The sequence below is a fragment of the Pinus tabuliformis genome, chromosome 6, assembly GCF_031772625.1.
Source record: "Pinus tabuliformis cultivar Carrire ecotype Pingquan chromosome 6, CPIR1, whole genome shotgun sequence".
NCBI classification, from domain to species: Eukaryota; Viridiplantae; Streptophyta; class Pinopsida; order Pinales; family Pinaceae; genus Pinus; species Pinus tabuliformis.
This window is the reverse complement of record NC_142292.1, coordinates 1,945,784,737-1,945,811,165: the sequence shown is the minus strand read 5'-3', so window position 1 is coordinate 1,945,811,165 and position 26,429 is coordinate 1,945,784,737.

Here is a 26,429-nt window from a genome sequence, read left to right as displayed (position 1 = left end):
GGACTGCTTTGCTATAAGAATGTTGTATATATACCGGATTTTCATCCCAGGCCTTTCGATGCTTCTGGTTATAACCCCTCAGAAGTTTCACCAAAGTCTTATTGACTACTTTTGTTTTCCCATCTGTATGTTGTATATCTCTTCAACTTCGTGTCCATCGTCTCCCAATATGTAGTCCAAAATTCACTGAGAAATATAGTATCCCTGTCTAAAATGATGCTCCTTGGTATCCCAAAGTGTACCTAGACCTGTCCAAAGAGAAAGTTTGCTTCTTATTGTCTGTTGATGGTGTGGAGCGATAAAAAGGTGTCTTTTAAACTCCTAATTACCTCACATTAATTGTCAACCCAGGGACGACTTTTTATTTCAAGAGTGTACTCAGTCTGAGGCGGCTATTTACTCAAGAGTAATGTTTAGTAGTACAGCATTCAGAGAACACAAGAGTAGACGGATGCTAAACTATGACTAAATTACTTCAAAAGAATAAAATCACACAAGACAGCTTATCAGTCAAGGGTGCGGAAGCGATAACCCATCCCTCTAGAAACTGATAGAAAAGAAATTAGAGCATGGACCAAAGTTCTGGGAGGTAGGCAGCGATTGCTGAGGCTCACGACAGCCTTAGACCTTCTCTCACACCAAAACAGCAAATGCAAGTAAATGGAACAGCAGAAAGTAAAATAGAACAGCAAATAGGAAATGGAACAGCAAGTCTAAAATGGAACGACCGTAAATGGAACAGCAAACTAGAATTAAAGGAATCTGAACAGCAAACTTTAATTAATGGAAATGAACAACAGCAAAGCCAAATTAATAGCAATCTTTACTCTAAGAATAAATCGAACAGCACAAGGAAATAGAACAGCATTGATTAATGATGGAATATGAAACAATGCTGGAAAGTCAAATATAAATACACACGGCACACCTTAATAGTAATCTGATATGGTAACCCAATTATCAGTCTTAGTTATAAAGAATACGACTGTATTTTGTAATGGAACAGCAACGTTCATAGATTCAACAATCGCAAGGAAATATGATTTCTAAGATGAAAATAATACCAATGGTCAAATGTTACAACACAGGCACTCCATAATTGAATAGCAACGGTATCCTATAAAAACCATTTATATCAGCACTTAAAGAAACAGCAATGTGTTGCAAAATCGATATGATATTTCTGTCTCAGAAAATGAGATTACGTGACAGAGCTGTGATGTAAAATAATATAACATACCAGATTACCAAATAAAATGGATAAGCAAACCACGCATAAAACGAAAGAATATAATATACAGTAGCAGCAGCATACTCCACCAGAGGCTGGGCCCTTAGCCGCCAGCGGATGCTGCTGGGTTACTTCAGAAGGAAAAGAATGAACAGCAACTCCAAATCATGTATTAATCAGCAAATTGTGGAATCATTACAACAGCAAATGCTTGAGAATTACAGCATGCAACAATCCCTATCCTGTCATGGATAATCCACCATCATTCTTCATCGTTTTTCTATCATTCTTCCATCATTCGAATTCTCCCCATCACCCCCCTCTCTGATCTCTGTTGTGATTTAAATAAAGAGAGATCAGAGAGCAGTTACAATCAAGATAAGTACAAAATGATTTCTTTTACAAAATTGGATTGATTCTAACCAGTTGATTAACAAGAAAATATATTTCCTTTCATCTCTCAACAAAAGCAAGACGAATTTGGCTTTGCAGCTGAGATTTGGAGGACGGCCACAACAACAAATCTGAGAAAATCGTGCTCAAATAACCCTGCGTTTCTCTCAGTACAAGCCGAATTTGGGCAAACCGTTCTTAGTTAAAGTTAATTGGGCCCGTTCTGGACAAAACCCATGTTCCAGATTTCTCAAATTCGTCTTCATTTGCGTAGAATCTCAACCGCAAAACTGTCACTCCTTAAACCAGCGAATTTCTGAGTTGGCAGATTTAAAAATCAAATCTTCAATCTGGAAGTTACCTTGGAGGCTAAAAATGGTGAATAATGTTATAACCAACTTATTAGAACTATCATTGGTAAAATAATGCATAATCATCAATTTATTAGAAATAAAGGAGAATAAATAATATAAGAGCATAAATCATCATAAAATGGATTTATATAATAAATTATAATAAATGACATGATGAAGAATGGTAGAAATGGGTGGAATAAACGTTCACAAGTGACAATAATAATGGCATATTAACGACCCAACATACCCCCACACTCAATATGTTGCATGTCCTCATGCAACGAAAACTGAATATATTGCATGTCCTCATGCAACCCAAAGACAAAAACCATGTGTTAACCAAGCAATAAAAATTTGAGAACAAATGAATGCTTCCTTAATTGATGAAGGCATAACAATTTTTACATTGACATTCAACTATATGTATGAAGTTGTAGCAAAATATGACATAGATAACAACAAACTTCATTAACCATTTTCCCAAAAACTACAAACCAGATTTTGTTGAAATGTTGCAAGTAGATTTGTAATATATGAAGGCTTCTATGATCCAAAAATCATATCGTTTTGATGCATGGATCATGAGATATAAACAAAATGGTTGTAGGTGAGAGTGCATGATTTCCGAAATTTTATGAACCAATATTTCTTGAAATTATCTAGGTATGTGTATTTTAATAGTATGTCTGTGTTTCCTAGAGATCACAAGAATTGAGTGCATATTATGGAAATCAATTTCTGCATTGTGTAAAAATGAAATCGTATGCCTTAAATGAGGAAGAAAGCAGAAAACATCCATCATGCGTAGCAATTCCTCCCCCTCTCTGAAAAATTAGCATGCCCTCATGCGATGCTAGAAAACAAATAGAGGTGGTTGCTACCAGCTGTTGAATTCTATGCTTGGTGTAAAACAACATGGAATAAGGGAGGTGTTGAGAATGAATAAGAATAGCAATGGATGACAAAGAATATGAATGACGTGGTCATAAGAAAGAAATGAATAAAAGGAACACTCCCCCACACTCGAAAATGATATGCTGCTGAAAAAGGGGAAGTGGTAAAGATGTGGAATGAAAGATGACAAATAATGCTCAAAATAGATTTTCATTAAATTCTCCTAAATTCATAATAAATTAGAAAACTATGCGATTTTACCTCCAAAAAATGTGGAATGACATATATGGACTGGCAGTTGTTGAAGCTGATGTAGACAGAGTTGGTGCTGAAAGTGATGCAAAAGGTGGAATCCAGGGAAGCACATCATGTCTGAAGAATTGTTCACATTCGCGAGCCTCTACTGTGAAGTGCAAAAGTGTGGTCATGCTACGAATAGAATTCTGCCCATACTTGTTGTTCTCCTGTAAACAAAGCACTATTTTTCATACAATGTGCTTGAATCCATAGTGTTAGTGTTGAATAGCAACAGATAAGATGCATGCAAAATTGCAATTAGAAAAACTTATGTATACATGCAAACTAAGATGTTGTCAAATCAACAAGGTATGGCAAAGTGCAGTAATCAGATCGCATACAATCCCATAATGCATACATTCCCCCCTCCAATTAGAAAAGGGATCCCATGACCATAAAGCATATGAAAGGTGTTGTGTTGATGACAAGGCAAGGGAATGAACAATACAATAGTAAATGAAGCAGAGTACATATATCAATGATAGGACGGTGAAAGTTATGGTTATATTGAGAGCAAAGTGTGTAAATATAGTTATGAATAAGAGATAGGATGCTCTGGATTGATGATAGTTTATGCAAAACGAAAAAGGACAACAATATGCTAAAAAGATGCTTTGCTGACGGTATTCTAGCTGAAAATGATGTGATTGATCATAAAACAATTTCTCATGCATAAAGGTTCAAACAGAGAAAAAGTTAAGGAAATAACTTCTCTGATAAAAAGAAAATAAGAAAAGGGTATTATAATAATAATTGACGAAAAGATATAACTTCAATACCATAAGCAGAGCCGCTGCTACCAGCAGGCGTCCATAGCCTCGGCAGGGTTGCTTTTTAACCCATATGAGCCAGGATCCTCAATTTATAAATGGAGAGTTTTAGTGCTGTTCTACAGAAGAGATCAGTGTGCTGGTGTGGTAACCAGATAACCACACTGCCATTCACTAGGAGGTAGCAAAAGTGATCAGGCCGGCTCGTGATGAGATCTCCTGTTCCAAGGATAATTTGGCTATCCAATGGATCATAACCCTGGTGTGGTGGCCATAATGGGAATGTCACTTTGTTACAGCGTTATGAACATGGTAGGCTGGCTCGTAATGAGACCCCCTATCCTCCATCTGCGAACAAAATTTTGTTGTTATTACACATTTTTATGATAAAAAGAGGGAGGCTCGGTACTCCTTAAGAGCAGGGATGGCGGAAGAAGTTGAACATGTCAATATAAAATAATATACCCATAATCTCATTTATTACAGACAAAGAAGATTATAACCAGGAAGGGTGGAACTAGCATGGTATTAAGATGATCAATCAGTATCATGTACAACAGAAAACAATGCAGTAAAGTAATATATAAATAATTGTGTCCCTTTTTGAAAAGAATCTAACATCAAGGAGCTGTCCTGTTAAAGATCATAACGTAAATGATAATAACTCGCTTCAAAAGAATCCATAATTCTTGTCCTCATAAAAGTAGTGTACTTCATGCCATGAAAGAGAATCAGGAGAATGTGGTTGAGCTGAACTATGAATAATCCCACAAGAGAAAGGAAGGGTTGCTCTCAAAAATACTCTCAAAGTGTTGCTTTTTTGAAGGAACAACAAAAACACTCAAAAAGAAAGTGGTGTTCTGTGTAGGGAACAACAAAGAAAATGCATACCAAAAAAAACAAAAATACACACAGAAAACGCGAAAATGCAAATGTCGTTCCTTTTGAAAGAGAAGAATCCATGCAAGCAAATAGTTGGGATGCCGTTTTCCTAAGATCATGAGTGCTTGTAAAAAAAATGGCCAAACTGCTGTTCTTTTTGAAAAAGGAACAACAAAAACTCAAACTGCTGTTCTTTTTGAAAAAGGAACAGCAAAAACTCGAACTGCTGTTCCTTTTGAAAAAGGAACAGCAAAAACACGCACTGCTGTTCCTTTTGAAAAAGGAACAGCAAAAACTCAAACTGCTGTTCCTTTTGAAAAAGGAACAGCAAAAACACGAACTGCTGTTCCTTTTGAAAAAGGAACAGCAAAAACACGCACTGCTGTTCCTTTTGAAAAAGGAACAGCAAAAACTCAAACTGCTGTTCCTTTTTCACGAACTGCTGTTCCTTTTGAAAAAGGAATAACAAAAACTCGAACTGCTGTTCCTTTTGAAAAAGGAATAGCAAAAACACGCACTGCTGTTCCTTTTGAAAAAGGAACAGCAAAAACACGCACTGCTGTTCCTTTTGAAAAACGAAAAGGAACAGCAAAAACACGCACTGCTGTTCCTTTTGAAAAAGGAACAGCAAAAACACGAACTGCTGTTCCTTTTGAAAAAGGAACAACAAAAACACGCACTGCTGTTCCTTTTGAAAAAGGAACAGCAAAAACTCGAACTGCTGTTCTTTTTTCAGTTCCTTTTGAAAAAGGAACAGCAAAAACTCGAACTGCTGTTCCTTTTGAAAAAGGAACAGCAAAAACACGCACCGTTGTTCCTTTTGAAAAAGGAATAGCAAAAACACCAAGTGCTGTTCCTTTTGAAAAAGGAACAACAAAAACTCGAACTGCTGTTCCTTTTGAAAAAGGAACAGCAAAAACACGAACTGCTGTTCCTTTTGAAAAAGGAACAGCAAAAACACGAACTGCTGTTCCTTTTGAAAAAGGAACAGCAAAAACTCAAACTGCTGTCCCTTTTGAAAAAGGAACAGCAAAAACACGAACTGCTGTTCCTTTTGAAAAAGGAACAACAAAAACACACCAAATGCTGTTCCTTTTGAAAAAGGAACAACAAAAACACACCCAACGTGAAAGTGCAAAAGTGCTGTTCCATTTCGAAAAGGAACAGCAGCTGTTCCATTTCGAAAAGGAACAGAAAAATGAACTATGAAAAAGGAACAACAAAATGAATGGCTGAACCAAAAAGTGCTATTCCTTTAGAAAATAAATAGCAAAATGAAAATGATGTCCCTTTGGAAAAGGAACAGCAGGAACGACAAAAAATGCACACAAATGCTGTCCCTTCCGAAAAGGAACAGCAAAATACACAACCATAAAATGCAAACACGCAAAGAATGAATTAGCTGTTCACTGCATTGATGCTGAGGATGAGTTGCACTTTGAATGAAGCAACACCTGAAACTCAAAATATAAGAGAAATTAGAAAAGAAACAACAAAAAGCAGTATGTAAATAAATAAATTGAGTTACAACAGCTATGATGCTATGTAAAAAAATGATCTATTTGAAAAGTGACATGAATCTTGAAATTGAAATCAATTCTTCCTTTGTTCTATTATGAATCCGTTGGGTAATGATTTGGATAAAATTCCTTTGTTTTATAAAAATTTCTTTGAAAAATCACTCGTCCATAAGTTGACATTCTTTATTTTCCCAAGACCTGCAAAAAACGAGTGTCTACCTGCAATAAAACATTCAATCATGGAGAAAGAGAGGTGCACGGGCTCCCCTAATCCAAGAATTATGAAAAAAACTAACAAGTAGTTACTCTATATAACAAATCCACAGAGAAAATAACAAAGTAAAATTTATTTGTCACCTGTGGGAGAGCAGTGGTCGACCATACTAACCAGCGGTGTTTTAATCACAACTTCTTTGTTTTTTGTCAAAATTGAGTGATTCCAAAGGCAAATGAGAGCTAATTCAAAGTTTTATCTCTAGTAGAAACAGGTTTTAAAGATTCAATGATATGATATGTCAATTTTAGTTAGAACAACCTGCATAATAGAGTCATTGTCGATTACCCGGCTTAGACCAACAGTTGATATTTCAAACATAACGTTTTCGTTTGATGTCGGATTCGAGTGATTCAAATTGGAAATGAAAGTATATTCATTTATTTATTTCCAATAGAAACAGGTTTTGAAGAGAAGAAGAATTGATGGGTCAAATACTTTAAGGAACAACTAGAAAGACAAAGTTTTAAGAGTGTTGATTTACGATAGACAGTCAGTATTTTGATCATAACTTCCCCATACGATATCGAAAATGAGTGATTCCAATTGAATTGTAAACTAGATTCATAGGGGAATCTACCATAGAAACAGGTTTTAAAAATTCATTCATTTAGGCCTCAAAAAACTGACTGTCCCAACTCTGTTCTTGAGCTGCCCGCTAGACATCCGGTCAATGTTTTGGCTCTAACTTTTTCGTTTCAAATCCAAATTGAATGGTTCAAATTGGATTAGAAAGTAGACATCAAGGGCTACTTGGGGTAGAAATAGGTTTTAAAAATATTCACTTTTGGTCTTTCAAAACATGACTGTCCCGACTGTTTTTCCAGAAAGTTCATCAAGCCCGCAAGCCAAAAAAATGAAATTCAAGCATTTTTTCAAATTGGTGATAAAAATGAAAATGAGTGTTTGTAGAACTTATTATTTCCATTATGATTCATCTACATACACAAATTATTAAAAAAATTTATCACCAATGTTGATTTCGATAGCGTGTTGCAACAAAAGAAACAACTAGTTTTACAAAAATAAAAATGTGTTTGTTTTATTTCTTTATTTATCTTATTTTCTCCACTATCCTACTCTTCTTTGAGAATCGAATATGTTTATGTATAAGAGTATTTCCAGTGGAACCATGTTAGAAATAAGGCCTCATGTATACACATACCCAAATTTGAAAAATGCATATTAATGAAAATTAGGGTATGAGAAGCCAACTTCCCTTGAAAAAATGATATCAAAAATTGTTGAAGCATAGAGTGATGTTGCAAAAAAATGATGGAGTGAAACCAATCTTTAATATATCCTTTACTTTTTTGATTTCGCATAGCCATCATATCATGAAGTTCTTGAGCTTTTAAAATAACTTGTTGATGCATAGTAAAAGAAACCTCATTTTCTTCCATAGCTTCTACAATTTTTGCATTTGAAACATTCTGAATCTCATTGTAGGTTTTCTCTAATGGCGCATGTGAGATAGAATGGGTGGGAAGGGTGGGTAAATTTGGCAGTTCAACATTGTAAGCATGTTGTACTGGTTTATTGTGGTGAGGGTGTGGAATTAGTTGAGCAGGAAAATGTGTAAAGAATGGAGCATTGTGATGATGTGGTTGATTGGGTTGAGTGGATGAATTTGGTATGCAAGCAGGATGTTGTGGAAGAGCTGGTGGAGAATATGGAGAATGTGCTTGTGCTACAAGATGAGGGAGAGTAGTCCTGCAATCATAAGGTAAACCATGCCAAGCTTGTAGACAAGATTGGTGGTTATATTGAAATTGACATGGCTGCCCTAACACATTAATATCCCATAATGGATTATGCAAGTAAGAAAGTGGAGAGGGAGTGTTTTGAACCATACCTGTAGGCCATGATTTCCATGGTTTTGACCTTGTTGCAGCTTCCTTACCTCTTTGATATGCTACTTCCATCCTAGATAAGGAAGAGTGAGTATCTATGAGATGCTCCTTTTGGTCCTGAGGGTAAAACACTTCATCAAATTCTTCATTTTTATGAACCTGCAAAACATCCAATTTTTCATTTAGAGAGCTAATAAAATCAACTTTAAGATTTTCAAATAAAGCATTGATTTCAGCTTTTATGTTTCCTATTCTTGTAGCAGATTTAGAAAATAAGGAACAAACTTCTCTAGAATTCTTACCAGCCTTGGAGATTCCTCTTGAATACCTTATGCACAATTCACAAACATCATCATATGACAACTGAAAAACATCACCTTTTCCTATCAGATTTAAGATTTCTAAACATTCATCTTTGATTCCTTTAAGAAGGAGTGTTTTTAAGATCTCTTTCTCCAAATGCTTATATTTTGATTTTTGAAGGTTGTATTGAAATCGATCTACATAGTCCTCCAAACTTTCATCTTCCCCTTGTATCATACCGAAAATATCTTCATTGGATTTGCAATAGTCTTGGTACTTCTTCAAGAATATGTTCTTCATGTCCTCCCATGTTTGGATGCAATTCCCACCTAGGCTCATGAACCATCGGAGAGCTGCTCCTTTTAGAGTAAGAGGAAACACTTCCAATCTTTGATCATTAGTACAATAATCATATCCTCTACAAAGTATTTCGAACTCAAATAAAAATGTATCTGGATCTTCATTTGCTAAACCATGAAAATTTGGTAAAGATGGGGGAATTATGTGCATTTGTGTCACTCCTCCTAGATCTTTGATAGGAAATTCAAAAGTAGAAACGTGAGCCATTTCTTACCATAGTTTAAGATGTTCTTCATGTGTTTCTTCGAGGCTCCTTCTTCAAATGTTCCTGTCAATTGGTTAGTGGAATGGGTGGTGCTTACATCACCACTTGCGTGAGATCATGTGATTCATTTTTTAAAAATTTCTATCTTTTTCCTAATCATTCACACAAAAATTCAAACATCTATTTCTACCCTAGGTTCTTTAACAGTCCTGCTGGAAAGCGGATGGGGGAGCAGGGATTTTACATGCTCCGTACGCAGGTTCTTACCTTCCGTTTTTAAGATCCAACTCTTCCCTAGCAGGCACTCATCAGATTCACACTACTCTTTAGAAATGGCTACACTCTCCCCGACAACGGCGCCAAAATGTGGAGCGATAAAAAGGTGTCTTTTAAACTCCTAATTACCTCACATTAATTGTTAACCCAGGGACGACTTTTTATTTCAAGAGTGTACTCTGTCTGAGGCGGCTATTTACTCAAGAGTAATGTTTAGTAGTACAGCATTCAGAGAACACAAGAGTAGACGGATGCTAAACTATGACTAAATTACTTCAAAAGAATAAAATCACACAAGACAGCTTATCAGTCAAGGGTGCAGAAGCGATAACCCATCCCTCTAGAAACTGATAGAAAAGAAATTAGAGCATGGACCAAAGTTCTGGGAGCTAGGCAGCGATTGCTGAGGCTCACGACAGCCTTAGACCTTCTCTCACACCAAAACAACAAATGCAAGTAAATGGAACAGCAGAAAGTAAAATAGAACAACAAATAGGAAATGGAACAGCAAGTCTAAAATGGAACGACCGTAAATGGAACAGCAAACTAGAATTAAAGGAATCTGAACAACAAACTTTAATTAATGGAAATGAACAACAGCAAAGCCAAATTAATAGCAATCTTTACTCTAAGAATAAATCGAACAGCACAAGGAAATAGAACAGCATTGATTAATGATGGAATATGAAACAATGCTGGAAAGTCAAATATAAATACACACGGCACACCTTAATAGTAATCTGATATGGTAACCCAATTATCAGTCTTAGTTATAAAGAATACGACTGTATTTTGTAATGGAACAGCAACGTTCATAGATTCAACAATCGCAAGGAAATATGATTTCTAAGATGAAAATAATACCAATGGTCAAATGTTACAACACAGGCACTCCATAATTGAATAGCAACGGTATCCTGTAAAAACCATTTATATCAGCACTTAAAGAAACAGCAATGCGTTGCAAAATCGATATGATATTTCTGTCTCAGAAAATGAGATTACGTGACAGAGCTGTGATGTAAAATAATATAACATACCAGATTACCAAATAAAATGGATAAGCAAACCACGCATAAAACGAAAGAATATAATATACAGTAGCAGCAGCATACTCCACCAGAGGCTGGGCCCTTAGCCGCCAGCAGATGCTGCTGGGTTACTTCAGAAGGAAAAGAATGAATAGCAACTCCAAATCATGTATTAATCAGCAAATTGTGGAATCATTACAACAGCAAATGCTTGAGAATTACAGCATGCAACAATCCCTATCCTGTCATGGATAATCCACCATCATTCTTCATCGTTTTTCTATCATTCTTCCATCATTCGAATTCTCCCCATCACCCCCCTCTCTGATCTCTGTTGTCATTTAAATAAAGAGAGATCAGAGAGCAGTTACAATCAAGATAAGTACAACATGATTTATTTTACAAAATTGGATTGATTCTAACCAGTTGATCAACAAGAAAATATATTTCCTTTCATCTCTCAACAAAAGCAAGACGAATTTGGCTTTGCAGCTGAGATTTGGAGGACGGTCGCAATAGCAAATCTGAGAAAATCGTGCTCAAAGAACCCTGCATTTTTCTCAGTACAAGCCGAATTTGGGCAAACCGTTCTGTGTTAAAGTTAACTGGGCCCGTTCTGGACAAAACCCATGTTCCGGATTTCTCAAATTCGTCTTCATTTGCTCAGAATCTCAACCGCAAAACTGTAACTCCTTAAACCAGTGAATTTCTGAGTTGGCAGATTTAAAAATCAAATCTTCAATCTGGAAGTTACCTTGGAGGCTAAAAATGGTGAATAATGTTATAACCAACTTATTAGAACTATCATTGGTAAAATAATGCATAATCATCAATGTATTAGAAATAAAGGAGAATAAATAATATAAGAGCATAAATCATCATAAAATGGATTTATATAATAAATTATAATAAATGACATGATGAAGAATGGTAGAAATGGGTGGAATAAACGTTCACAAGTGACAATAATAATGGCATATTAACGACCCAACAGATGGTATTTTACGGGGCATTAGAACACACATCTTGTTGAACCAATCAAATACCATGAATAGGTAGTCATGTCCCTTCCTGGTTGTTGGTAAACCTCCCACAAAGTCCATGGAAATTATTTCCCAAGGGCGAGTAGGTACAGGTAAGGGATGATACATACCTTATTTCCTATTGCTAGGCTTGCTAGTACAACAAAGCATACATACTCTTAAGAACCTAGCTACCTACTCCTGTATCTTGGGCCAATAGACATACCTCTGCAAGTTATCCACGGTCTTCCCTACACCAAAGTGCCCTGTAGCCTTGGAGGTGTGAGCCTCTCTAATCAGCTGCAAATGCTCACATTTAGGAATGCATATCTTGTCCAGTCGGCAGAGTAACCCATCCTCTAGATGGTAGTCAACTGTGTTGTTGCCATTGTGCACATGACTCTAACTCTGCAACTGCTGATACACCTCCTTGAAGTCCTCATCTTCTGAATATGCATTTCTGTATGCATCATGGATGAATGGATCCATGTGCATAAGAGTCCCCAAAGTTGTAATATTTGATATAGGTCACCTTGAAAGCATATTGGCCAACTTGTTTTTGTGGCCCTTCTTATACTTGATCACCAAATGAAGCTGTTCTAAAAACCCCATCCACTTGTAGTGCTTGGTCTGTGGTAGCTTATTCTGGGCCTGCAAGTACTATAACAATAGGTGACATGTGTGGATTATTGTCTCCTTTCCCATCAGATAGTGCTTCCACTTGTTCACATCTTGCACCATGACATAGATCTCTTTATCGTAGGTAGTGTAGTTAAGAACTGTCCCATGAAATACATCATAATGGTAGAAAACAGACCTTCCTCCTTACATCAAGGTAGCTCCCATAGCATACCTACTCGCATCTATCTCCACTTCAAAGGGTTGTTGCAAGTTTGGTAATTCGAGAACTGGTGCTTCACTAATCTTCTTATTTAACTCATCGAAAGCCTTGTTTTGCCCTTTTCCCCAATGGAAACTCTTGCCACTTTTCATTATGGCATGGAGCAGTGCTACTGCAGCTGAAAACGAGGCTACTCCAATGAAACTCCTAACCTTAGTGACATTAGTAGGCACTGGCCATTTCATGATGGCCTCCATCTTGGAAGGATCTATCTTCAATTCTCCTCCACCAATCATGTTATGAAACTAGCTCACAAAAATATAGAAAAGATAGATCAATGACTTAAAAATCAACCTCTTCGAGGGGGAAACCTCCTTTACATTACACAAATGAACAATTCTTTGATTTTATAAATGACAAGACCTCCTTTCTATATATAGGAGTCTGAGGAGTCATAATATAATCAGAGCTGACATAACAATAATAATGTAAGGGCACAATAATAACAATATCAGGACTACATGGGCACAACAATATAATAAGGGGGTTGTAGTAATAACAATAAGGGGTTACACTAGTAGTATAGTGACCTAACATGCCCCTCTTTAAAAAAATGTTGTCCTCAACTCTTAAGTAATTCTAGATTCTTTTATATAAAATTCTCATCCTCCCATGTGGAATCTTCAGCGGGTAAGTTCTTCCACTTGATGAGATACTCTAAAATTGATCAATTTTGTATCTATCAGGTTCTTGTTTTCGTGACTTCTTCAGGTTCCATTATGATTTTTCCTTCCTTGTTAAGTTCTGACAATATTGTTTGAACTGGGAGCTTCTCACCTATAACCTTCTTTAAGCATGAAACATGGAAAGCTGGGTGCACTCAGGAAGATGCAGGAAGTTCCAATTTGTATGCCATAGTACCAATATTTTGTAACACCTTGTAAAAACAATAATACTTTGGTGATAATTTATTATCCTTCTTAGCTTGCTTGATTGACATTTGTTTGTATGGTTGTATTCGTAGAAATATCCAGTCACCTACATCAAAAATTCATTTGCTACGATGTTGATTTACATGTTGTTTCATTCTATTTTGTGCCAAAGTGAGGTTATCCTTTAAGAGTTTGATAACTTTTTGTTGATGCTTGATGTGATCCTCCACTACTTAAACCTTAGAATTTTCTTTTAAAGGTGATGTGATGGACGGTGGATGATATCCATAAAGTGCCATAAATTGGGTAATTTTTGCTGCAGTATGGAAGGAAGTGTTATACCGACATTTGGCTAGAGGAAACTACTTGACCCATTGTGTCTGTTTATCAAATACAAAGAAACGAATATATCCTTCCAAACATCTGTTCACTATCACATTTTTCCCATTAGATTCAGGATGATAAGATGAGTTATGAGCTAACTGAGTACCCAAATATTCCACCTCTTGTACTCCAAAGAAACAATTGGAGCTTTTTGCATATAATTGTTTCTCCTCAAATAGTTTGAGCACCATGTCAACATGTTGAACATGATCCTTCCAAGACTTGATGTAGATTAGTATATTATCAAAAAATACTAACACAAATTTTCTATGTAAGGGTTTGAAAATGGAATTCATCAAACCTTGAAATGTAGAAGGTGCATTGGTAAGGCCAAAAGGCATGACCAAAATTTCATAATGACCCTCATGAGTTTTAAATGTTGTTTTTGGAATTTATTCAATCTTCATTATGATTTGATGATATCCTAACGAAGATCCAACTTGGTGATGTAAATTTCTTTATGTAATTCATCCAATAATTCATCAATCATAGGAATGGGAAATTTATCTTTAATAGTAAGCTTGTTGAGCTCCCTATAATCCGGACACATGCACCATGATCCATCCTTCTTGTGTACCAATACCATTGGAGCAGAGAAATAACTTTGACTAGGTTGAATTATACCAACCTCTAGCATTTCTGCAACCATACGTTCAATTTCACTCTTTTGGGCATATGGATATCTATAAGGCCTGATGTTTGGTGCAACACTTCCTCGAATCAAATGAATAGCATGATCATTATCATGAATAGGTGGGAGTCCTTTAGGAGTATCAAATACCTTGGAATGATTGTCTGGAACTTTTTGGAGATCTGGAGAAATAGATGATTTTGATGTGGGTACCTCTAGTGAACATAATTGTGAAATTTCGCCATGTTGTTCTTTATTTAGAAGATTTGTCATCCTGTTAGAGATTATTATATTTCCTGGTTTCCTTGTGATACCCCTTAATTCAACCTCCTTTCCTTCCCAAAAAAATTTCAAGAAAAGTTCTTGAAAATTAAAAGCGATTGTACCCAAAGATTTTAGCCATTGAAATCCTAGTACAATGTCTGAACCACCCGTTGGAATGGAAAGCATTGGACTATTAAGGACATATTCTCCCATGAATAGCTTGATATTATGATACTTTCCAGAGCAATTTATGGTTCCTCCATTTGCAACCATTACTTGACACTCTGTTTCTGGATATAGGAAGCAATTCAATTCCTTGGCTATCTTACAATGAATAAAATTATGGGTACTACCCGAATCAATCAACATTGTTACCTTTTTCTCCTTGGTATTCCCTTCTATCTTGAGAGTTTGAGGAGTGGTAATTCATGTCAATGCATTACAAGACATGGTCAGATTCATTTCTTATTTCTCTGGGATTGGTTCCTGGTGTATATCCTCATCTTTTGATGTTTCTTGTTCCTTTTCTTGCCCCTCTTCCCCATCTATGTAAATTAATTTCTTGTTAGAACACTTGTGACCTTTAGTGTCTTTTCTATCACAAGTGTAACAAAGCCCTTTTTCTATTTTTTCTTCCAATTGTTGTGGTCTCAACCTTGTAGGTGGTGAAAGGCTAGTAGCAACAAAAATTCCATCTTTATAATTATGAGTGGTAGGCTTCCTTGTTGCCATATTTTTGCTTTCAATTTTTCTTGCCAACTTGTATGCCTTCTCCAATGAATCACGTTCCCAAAGGAAAACATCATATTGAATGTTATCCTTTAAAGTCCCAATGAAGACATCAATCCTCTACTTCTCTAGAATATCATTTAACCTTATATTCAATTTTTGGAAGTCCTCAATGTGCTCTGCCATTGAACCCTTTGTTTGAGATTTATCAATTGGCTAAAGAAGGTGTTGCTCTGTGTATCCTCATAATGTGCTATCATTACCTCCGTGAAAATTGACCAGGTGACAAGTAGTTTATGAGAACAAATCCTTTTATACCATAAAAATTGATTCAGTTCTAAATATAAAGATGTGATATGTACCTTTTGCAATAGTTGCACATCATGTAGATCAAAGTATTTATCCATTTGTAGTATCCATGATATGGTATCCTTTCCATCAAACTTCCTCATATAGATATTTGGAATATGGTGGGTCTTCAATCCAATGTTAGATTCTATGAAATCATGATTAACATTTATTGTTTTCTAATCATGAGTTTCCTCTACTACCTTTTCATCATTAGGATGCCTTTCTTGTAGCAGCTTTGTCCCTCCTTCCTTCAAACCTTCCATGTCTTTCTTCAAATATTCCATTCCTTTCTTCAAATCTACTTCCCTACCATTGATATTAGATTCCATGGCACATGTAAAACTATTTATCTTAGCTTCAATTGCATTCTTCAAATTCTCCATCCAATTTTTCTTACTAGGTGTTTCTATTTTCTTGATTTGATTCATTCTTTCTCTTGCTTTTAGCAGCTCGATCTTGAATCTGTTGTATCTCTGAAATTACGGATCTCCATGGTCTGAAATTGCAACCTGCAGTAGCCCTCTACGTCCTCTTTCCAATTCCACCAGTATGATCAAAATTGGAATCTCCAAGAAAGAGTTATGCCCAATCTCCCAATATGATCTTCTTATATACTTTTTCATTAGATCTAACTTGTACAAAGTTCCAAGTGTTACTTTTTCAACCTTCGGACTTGAAAATAATACACATAAATGTACAGTCCATCTTCTTTCTGTATCTTCTTATGAAATTTCAATATGATGCTCAGAGAGAAAGTTATGACGATTTTCCTTAGGTCACATGTTTGGGATGTAATTCAGGAGCCTGCAGAAACCCTAAATGTCTTGGAATTTATCTCTAAAAATATAGCGAAAAATATCTAAAGTTTGGGCCTACACTTCACCACAAGTTTGGTGCAAATGGATTTTAATTTCCGAGTCTGAACCTTCGTAGAAAATAAATTATAGTGAAAATGCTACGATGACCTATTTGAGATGGAATTCTAGAGCTTGTAAAAAACATAAATTCATCAGATCATATCTCCGAAAATATAGGGAGAAAAGGTTTACAATTCATACCGAAGCTTCAGAACAATTTTGGCTCAAATGGGTTTTTTTTTAGCTTTTGAAACTTCATAGAAAAAAGTTATATCGAAAATTCCATGATGACCTATTTGGAGCAGCGAAACCCTAGAATCCAAAGCTCTGATACCAAATGTTATGAAACCAGCTCACAAAAAGATAGAAAATATACATCAATGACTTAAAAATCAGCCTCTTCGAGGGGGCATCCTCCTTTACGTTACACAAATGAACAATTCTTCGATGTTACAAATGACAAGACCTAATTTCTATATATAGGAGTCTAAGGGTTCATAATATAATTAGAGCCTACATAACAATAATAATGTAAGGGCACAACAGTAACAATAGTGGGCTTCTATAGGGCACAATAATAACAATATGGGGACTACATGGGCACAAACATATAATAAGGGGGTTGCACTAATATCAATAAGGGGTTACACTAGTCATATAGGGACCTAACAAATCACATATCCCAAATACACCAAGGGCTGCTACACAATCTCGCACTTCTTGAGATTTGATAGTAGCTAGTGCTTCTTCAATGTTTCCAGCACTTGCGTCAAATGTGAAATATGCTCCCGCAAGGTAGAACTATATACCAATATATCATCCAAATAGACAATAACAAATGAATCTATAAAAGGGTGTAGTACATCATTCATTAATCTCATAAATGTAGATCCGTTTTGAAGGAAGTCTTCCATATATCTTCTTCTTTAACTCGAACCTTGTGATATCTAGACTTCAAGTCCGGCTTCGTGAAATACTTTTCTTGTTGTAACTGATCTAGTAGACCGTCTATCCTGGGCAGGGGGTATCTGTTCTTGAGCATGATTTTATTCAATGCCCTGTAATCTATACACATTTTTCAAGTCCCATCCTTCTTTAGCACAATGATGATGGGTGACCCACATGGTGATGTACTCGATCGAATGACACCATGTTCTAGTAGTTGCTGCAACTATTTCTTCACCTCACTTTCTTCTATAACAGACTGCCTATACAGCCCAATATTTGGCAATGGGGAGTCTGGCAATAGTTGGATCTCATGCTCCACTTCTTTCTTAGGGGGTAGGTCTTTATGCTCTCGGAATGCGTCCTTGTATGCATGTAACAACTCCTCCAATTGTTGTTTTTGTTTCTTAGTACACTCCTTTAGTGATGCCTTACCTCTTATTGACTCCTCTACAGAATGATTTTCTCTTAGAAAAAATAAAACATGCTTCTTGCTCGAACTAATCAATTTCTTGGCTAGGTTGGGACTTACTAGTGAAATTTTTGACTTGCCTTTGTGTGCATTGATGATGAATGATTTTTCATCCTTGATGAGCTACTAATGGTTAGCTCTCCTCATTCATATTGCATCATGCATGTACATTTATGGACTCCCAAACATGACTCCACATACATCAAGGGGAAACACATCTAGATCTACTTCATCAATAAAATTGACATTGATAGAAAAACTAATTTTACACTACTTTATTACCTTCAGCTCTACATACTTATGTACTGATCCTAGTGGATATGGGTTTGGATGATCATGAACTTCCAACCCCAACTTCTTCACTAGATCTGATGCAATGAGATTTGTCTACGATCCTGAGTTGCAATGAGATTTGTTTGTGATCCTGAGTCAAACAGAACATCAATCTTCATCTTTTTGACCTGTATCTTGACATGGAAGAGTTTGGTCATTTCTTTCTCTTCCTATTGTTGAAGGCTACTCAAATTCACCTCCTTTTGCACTGATGTACATATGATATTCTCATCCACATCTGAGCTGCTTTCAACTTGGCTGCTCAAATGAGTGGCCATGAGATTCTTCTTCTTATTATCTTTCTTCTTGTTCTTCGAGTTTAGCTCTCGATGCAGCTTCCAACACTTCTCCTTTGTATGGCCATCAATGTTGCAGTGGTTGCTAGGATCTTTGCACTTGTGTGTTGTGGCTACAATTTTTTTATATTTTCCTCCTTTTTGCTTCTTCTTCCCATCCTTAGAAGCATCTTGTTGATCCTTTTGCTTCAATCCATTTGATTGCACTCTTTTCAAGCCTATGTTTTCCAGGTACTTTGCATTTACACAAGCCTCGTCAATTGTTTTAGGCTTGAACAACATCACTTGCTCACGCAGATGGCGGTGAAGACCCCCCAAATAATTGAGGAGTACATCTGGGTTATTTGGAGAGATACCCAGCATTATAGCCATCTTTCTGAATTCTTTGGTGTACTCCTGCACGCTTTAGCTCATATTTTGCTTGAATTAATGCCATCGGATCCACTGGTCTTCCATGTACCTAATGGGATAAAACTGTGACTTAATGAGGATTTTGAAATCCTCCCACTTAGTCACTGGAGGTTCTCCTTCCAACCTCAGGTTTTCCATGTGGCTCTCCCACCAAGTGAGTGCATGACCATCCAATTTCAGCTGTGCGAATGAGATCATTTTCCCTTCCTTGATCTAATGGACAATGAAATAAACTTCCAGTTGTTGCAACCAGTGGTTCAGCTTCAGAGTGTCGATCTTGCCATGGTATGACTCGATATCGAATTTTGCTTCCACTTTAAAGAGGGATTGGATCACGATACTCAAAATGGCTTGATATTTTTTGGGTTCTTTCTTCAGCTGGTTTTCTACATCTTCAAGATCTCCTGATCCCCCTTATGATTTCTCCTCTACATTTGAACCCCCTTCTTCTCCAAATATCCCCAGATTAGGATTTCATGATTTTCGGCCTTGTCGATCTAGATCCCTGTAATCGCCACAAAATACCCAAAGAAACTTGCTCTGATACCAAATGATCCGTAAATTGTCGTGGATATTCCATTGGATAGTTCATCACAAGAGATCTAATAATATTATATTAAGAAAATATGAGATTCTAAACTATTACAATTTCATTTAATTTCTAGATCTGTAAAACTAATTGTAGTTAGTGCATGCATGTAAAAGTAAATAAAGTAAAAAAGTAGAGAACAAAAAAATAACCTCACACACACATAATACATAAGATATTCTTTTTGGGAAACCCCTTCGGGAGAAAACCGAACTAGAAGGTGAGGTCACTTCACTCTCTTTCTTTGTCTTGAAATGTGGCTGCAGATACAAAGAAGTAATGTTTGTGGCTCATGGGCTACAGTAGTACGTAGATCTTCTCTGTGTGCTCTACCTCCTATCTCTCCTAGCTATCTTTGGTCAACTATGGAACAAAATTCTCTCGAAAGAATGGAATGCCTCTTCCTCCTAGTGGCCCTTTTATAACACAGCCTGATAGCCTACTAGTGGTTAAGTTTAACTACATAAACTCTTCACTAGAGTTAAAAAATAGACTTTTCTTGAGTAATTTACATCACAAACACATGGCTAGCCCATTTTCCATGAATAATGGGGGCTGGCATGGCATCCTCCTGAACCATAGGTGTGAAAACAAGAAGGTCAACTTCTGAGTGGCATAACATTTGCATACGGACTATGATTGACGTGTTTCTTGTGTCGTTGGAAAAATATTTGTGCGTATAATAGCATGAAAAGTTGTAACATTAAAGTGGAAAATTTTTACCCTAAAAAAATGTCATTTTATGCCTCAAAACGCTCCCAGATGGTTTCAGACCCCATTTCGCCAAATTGGGTCCCACTGGTAAAAATGGTTTCGTGAGTTGATTCCTCCACTTTTTCCACTCCAAAATCATCAATATGGATGAAAAAAAATATAATGATCCAATTTAGATCAAATGGACAACAACTAGGAGCTTTTTTTCAGTCACAATATAGTTCAATTCATCCTTGGATAGATTTTTCCTGATGAAATAAGTGGTATAAGGTAACTTGTCATCTATCTAGCCTAGAGTTTCTCCTATAGATTTGTTAGAGACATCATCATGGATGTGGAAAGGAAGAGACCAATTTGGGCCTTGAAGGATAGGTGCAGTATTCAACTCTTCCTTTAAGTTTTCTAAGGCCTCTTGGTAGTTTTTTGACCAGCAACATTTAGAGTCCTTGGCCAAAAGTCCAAATAAAGGTGAGGCTACTTTGTTGAAGTCATTTTTGAATCTCCTATAGTATCCAGCTAAGCCCAAGAAACATCTGACATCCCTCTGCTTCTGAGGAGTAGGGACCCTCTTTATGATAGCAATTTTATCTGGGTCCACTTGCAGTCCTTCGTGGGATATTGAGTGACCTAGAATAGTCCCTGCATTCATTTAGAACTCAAACTTCTCATAACTAAGCAATAGGTTCATTTCAATGCATGTATTTAATACTTTCCCCAAGTTAGAGAACGACTCTAGGAAATCACACCCATAGGGAGTGAAATCATCCATATAACTTTCTACGGAGTCATGGACTAGCTCTATAAAGATGCTCAGGACTGCCCTCTAAAAAGTGGTAGGGGCATTACATAATCCAAAAGGAAGTACCCTATAAGAAAAGTCACCCCAAGGAAAAGTGAAGGTTGTTTCATCTTGGTCCTCTAGGCTGATATGGACCTGATTGTAACCATTGAATCCATCCAGGAAAGAGAAGAAATTCTTTCCTGCAAGACCATCCAAGACTTTATCAATGAGAGATAGAGGGAAATGGTATTTTTTGGTGGCTTTGTTTAACTCTATGTAGTCCACATAGATCCTCCATTTTCCATTCTTCTTTAGGACCAGAACTAGATGAGACACCCACTCATTATTTGAGATGGGGTAAATGAAACCTGCATCCAACAACTTCTACAATTCTTCCTTAACTATGTATTTGAGGGTTCGGTTCATTCTCCTCTAAGGTTGGCGCACTAGCTTACAACCTTCCTTGATGTAAATGTGGTGAGTACACACTGAAGGGTGTACTCCCTTCATTTCCTTATAACTCCAAGAAAAGCCATCCAGATGCTCTCTTAGCACACAAATCCTTATCTTGATGTGCAGGGAGAGAGGGTATTCAAGTTACTCAATGACATAAAACCTTCATATATTATCACTTTGGTGGTGTGTTCAAGTTCCATCGAATCTAATCTCTCACTATTGTTGAGAGAGTGAGATCCTAGTACCTTATTAGATGCCTAGAGTAAGGCATGAACTTGTGAGGGGAACTTAATAGCCATTGGTAAACAAAAGGTTAATCAAGATAAAACTAAAGGTAAGAATCAACTATTGACATTGTTCCTTAAGCTTGAGGTACCAAGGAATCTCAAGAGAATAAAATCGATGAGATGGCTAAACTAATTAAATTACTATCCAATAAGCTTCAACAAATTGAATTTAGAATAGAGCCCAAGGTACCTCACCCCAAAATCTACCCGCTCCTCGATATTTTCCACAAAATGTACCAAACATAAATCTAAACTAACCCTATCAAAACCAACTACCTTATCGAAGGCCCTTCAACTAGCAAATTTTACAGTGTAGGAAGAGAGGGGAAGAGCCTCCCATCCAACCTCCTCTATGAAATAATTCAAACGTATTAGAAGATTATAATGATGAATTAGATAGTCAAAAAGTAAATCTAGAAGAGGAATAATATCCTGAAGTTAATTTTTTTAATGATAGTATAGGCCTTATTCAATCGTGTCCAAAATAAGGTGATATCCAGTACCTTGAACAAGAATTTTTGGCTCTTAAAGTCAAGCGATTCGCTCATCCCATAGAAGCTTGATTCCAACATAAATATGATTTGAGTCCAAGGAAGGATAATAGGAATATAGATAACTTGAATCATAAAGAAAACCTTGAAAAATAACTCGCTTTCAAAGAAAACCAAGTATATGAAAATGAGGGTTTTAGAAAAATTGAGCGAGATAATAACCAGCTCTGAACTTCACAAAATTTTACTCTTCAAAATGAATTGACTAAAGTAAAAATAAACATGTCTTTCATCAAAACCGTTAAAATCCTAGCTTATAAGGATGAAGTTGATAAATTTATTCAGAGAGTTGCAGACTGGACCAATGATTTACAATCAAACTATTTAATTAACATACATGACAATGCTCCCAAAATCACAATCAGACTACATAATGAGAAAGTGGATAACTTAGTTCCCCCCTTCTATATTAGCCTAAGTATTCATGACCTAACCTTGCATAATTTTATGTTGGATTTGGGTTCATCTTACAACCTTATGTCGAAGCAAATTATGGACCAATTAGGTATACACATAACCCGAAAATAAAGGATCTCTATTCCTTTAATTCTCAAAATGTTAAATGCCTTGGCATGATCAAAGATGTAGTAGTTTTCTTATCACAAGTCCATGTCAAATGCATGGTCATGGATGTCATGGTAGCTGATGTCCCTCCTAATTAACAGATGTTGCTTTCCAAATCTTGGGGTGCCAAATTAGGAAGATCCCTTCACCTTGATATTTATTACAGAGTCATCCCGATCTTTGTAGGTAGAACTCGGTGCTTATACTGAGAATCACGACTAGCCTACACAATAATGTAAAGAAAAACCCAACAACATTCCTTTGTACACATTTTATGGCAATCTAGGAAATTTTTTTAACATTGAATGATGATGAGAAAGCCTTAGCTAGCCAGAAACAAAGACCTAATGAAAATTCTTATAACATAGATTTTGTTTGGAAGATGTTTGTTTATTGTGCTTCTTCACAAATCAGATCCAGAGCAGGCATTTTCCTAATTTCTCCTACCCAAGAAAGAATTATTTTACCTTTTAAATTAGATTTTGAAACAACTAACAACGTGGTTGAATATGAAGCCCTGATCTTGAGTCTCGAAGCCACTTGTAAACTCAATATCCAAAACTTATCCATATTTGGTGACTCCAAGTTGGTTATCAAACAAGTTACTAACAAATTTCAAACTAAGAATCTAAGGCTCAGGGTCTTGTTGAAGCCTCGAAAATCGGGTCGACAACAAGGGGGATACCCGCTCAGTCCAGACCTTGGTTGGCAGCTCCTTATCGGTTTCTTATAGCGGGTCCTACTGGGGATAATGGGACCAGTTTCCCAATCTATGAGTGTGTGTGTGTAGAATTTGATATTGCTGATCTAACAGTTCCTATTTAAGATATTCTAATTCTAACTTTAATCTAATTCTATGCTATTGTGATCTAATAAAAAACACATCTAAATCTATACTAACCCGGGATGCAATTCTTCTATTATGCGATCTAAAGAGATTTCATATAACAACTGGTAATAAAGATCATTCAGTGATTATAAGAAAGGAAATCAATAAGGATGAACCACTTCGCATAAAAAGTTAGACGAAACAGTTGTGAAAAAAATATCGCATAATGAGCTATTCATACATTAAGCATAAATAAATAGCTATCACCATACAAAAGTGCCAAATGATAACTCAGGCATTCATGCAATAATACATAAACAACTAAAAACTGTATATCACTTTAACATATAAGCAGAAATGGTCAAGAGATAAAAGTACCATTTATGACTAGTCCTACTCATAAGCTTCAAGCGACAATGATTTATCTCTCCTTGCTCTAACATCCACTAAGAGTACAGAAGTGCAACATCAGTAGCAGATATCAAATGCAAACATCAATAAATCTTGATCCATTCATTCACCAAAACCTCCTCTGAGGATGCAAAAGTGGATGTTCTGAGTAAAAGTTTTTGATAAATTTCTGGACCCTTCTCTAAATGCATGATAAGGGTTTAAATAATACTAACTAAATAACTTAATTACACAGATTCAGGACACGGTTTAAATGACTGCCCTTTTTCTAAGCAAAACTATTTCTAAAAATTAAATCTAATATCTAACTATTTCTGCATTTGTTCCTTTATGTTGCAAGCATTCAGTATTTTCCTGGGAGAGTCGGCTGACTGTCTTCCGCTTTTGGTTGAGCTAAGAAAACAGAAATGGTAAGAGGTGGCACCATCCTTTCAGCAAAATCGATGATATACTCAAGAGTCATCTTCTGACTATGTGGATTTACTGTGTATGCCCAGTAATAATCCAAGTTCAACTTGGTTAACCCTTGAATTGCTTCTGCCTTTTTCTTTTAGCTTTATGTTTCCAGTTTGTTCTTTACCATTGCTTTCTTACATTTTCCAGGTTACAAGTGACTGAGCAGTTAGAGGCTTTGCTTTTTGAGCAATTTTCTCATAGATGCGCGATTAGCGCTAGGCGCTAATCGCGCATCGGAAACTGCCTTCATTCTTTGATCTAGGCTTCTCTGATGCGTTTTTTCACCTTTAGCACCTTTTTCTTTACTGGGTACAAAGGCTTCAAAATTTCTAAAAATAATGCTTTCGTGAGCTCTTGACCTTGAGCGTTAAACTGCCTGTTGATATCAACATCGTTCAATACTCATTCAACCATGGCTATAAATGAAAGATCTGTAATGGATGGCTCAGCAGCGTTCTGTGAATCTGCGGCTCTATTGCATGCGGGCATCTTTTCTCTGTCTTTGAACATTGGAGTTTTACCCTTTCTCCTCATAGCTTCTTGTACATTGCTTTGCGTAACCTTTTGTTTTTCGTTCCTGCAGTTCACACATGAGGAGAGAGTAATGATAATAAAAATCGACAGGAAAGCTTTAAATGCTACGTATATGCAAAAACATGCCACCTGACGTAAACTGGCTCTTCGAACAATATAAAACCATATTTCATTAACAACTGGCGTATAATTCATTAATTATCATTAAAGCGCGTATCCAGTTCTTGGTTTATGGAAAACTTTTCTTGAATATTGAGCCAGGGAAATTTGCGATGGAATGTTTCTACAATCTGCATCGCAGTATCGCATTTCGCTGTGTCGCATTATCACATTTCTTTGTATCGCATTATCGTAATTTCATTGTGTTATGCTATCGCAAGGTTGCTTTATCACGCTATCGCAAGATCGCGGATCGCAGTATCGCAAAATCGCAGATCGCTGTAATCGTTAAATCGTTATGTGTTTTTTATGCAACTTTGCGATATGCGATATGCGATATCGCATATCAGCGATTTTTAAAGGTTTTCCAATGTGAGTTTTTATTAATGCATGCGATGTGATGGAGTTCGCGTCGCAATCTCGCAGTTTATCATTTTTACTCATAAGGAAATGTCCTATCATTCTTTGCGCGATGCGATGTTTCTTAAGGAGTAAAAATACATGAGCCTTAATTGATTTTTTGAATTTTTTACTAAGGGTCCCCTCTTACCTAGTGTTATTGCTAATACTAAATAAGGAGGGGGGTTGTTGGTGGCCACAACAATTGGCGATTCACTTGGAAGAACCAATTATCTTTGTTTTTCTATTGAATTTTCGAAACTTCCAAAACAGAATTTTTTTTAGAAAATTAAACTTTATTATGGAAAGATAAAGTACATTATGCTCTAGCCTGTCAATGATATTTTGTTTCAACCATTTTCCACTTTGATTATTTGCTTCCTTAGGCTAGTCCTTGTATTTACATCAGTCATTACTTGGTCTTGTAAAGATAAAACAAAGTCTCCTCTGTAAACCAGTTTTAAATATGCTCATTTGTCGTAGGTAGAGCCTCTGTCGCTAGCAGGCGTTTATAGCCTCGACAGGGTTACCTGTTACCTAGCAATGATCCTATATCCTACTTAAGGCAGCCTACAAATTTCAAAGA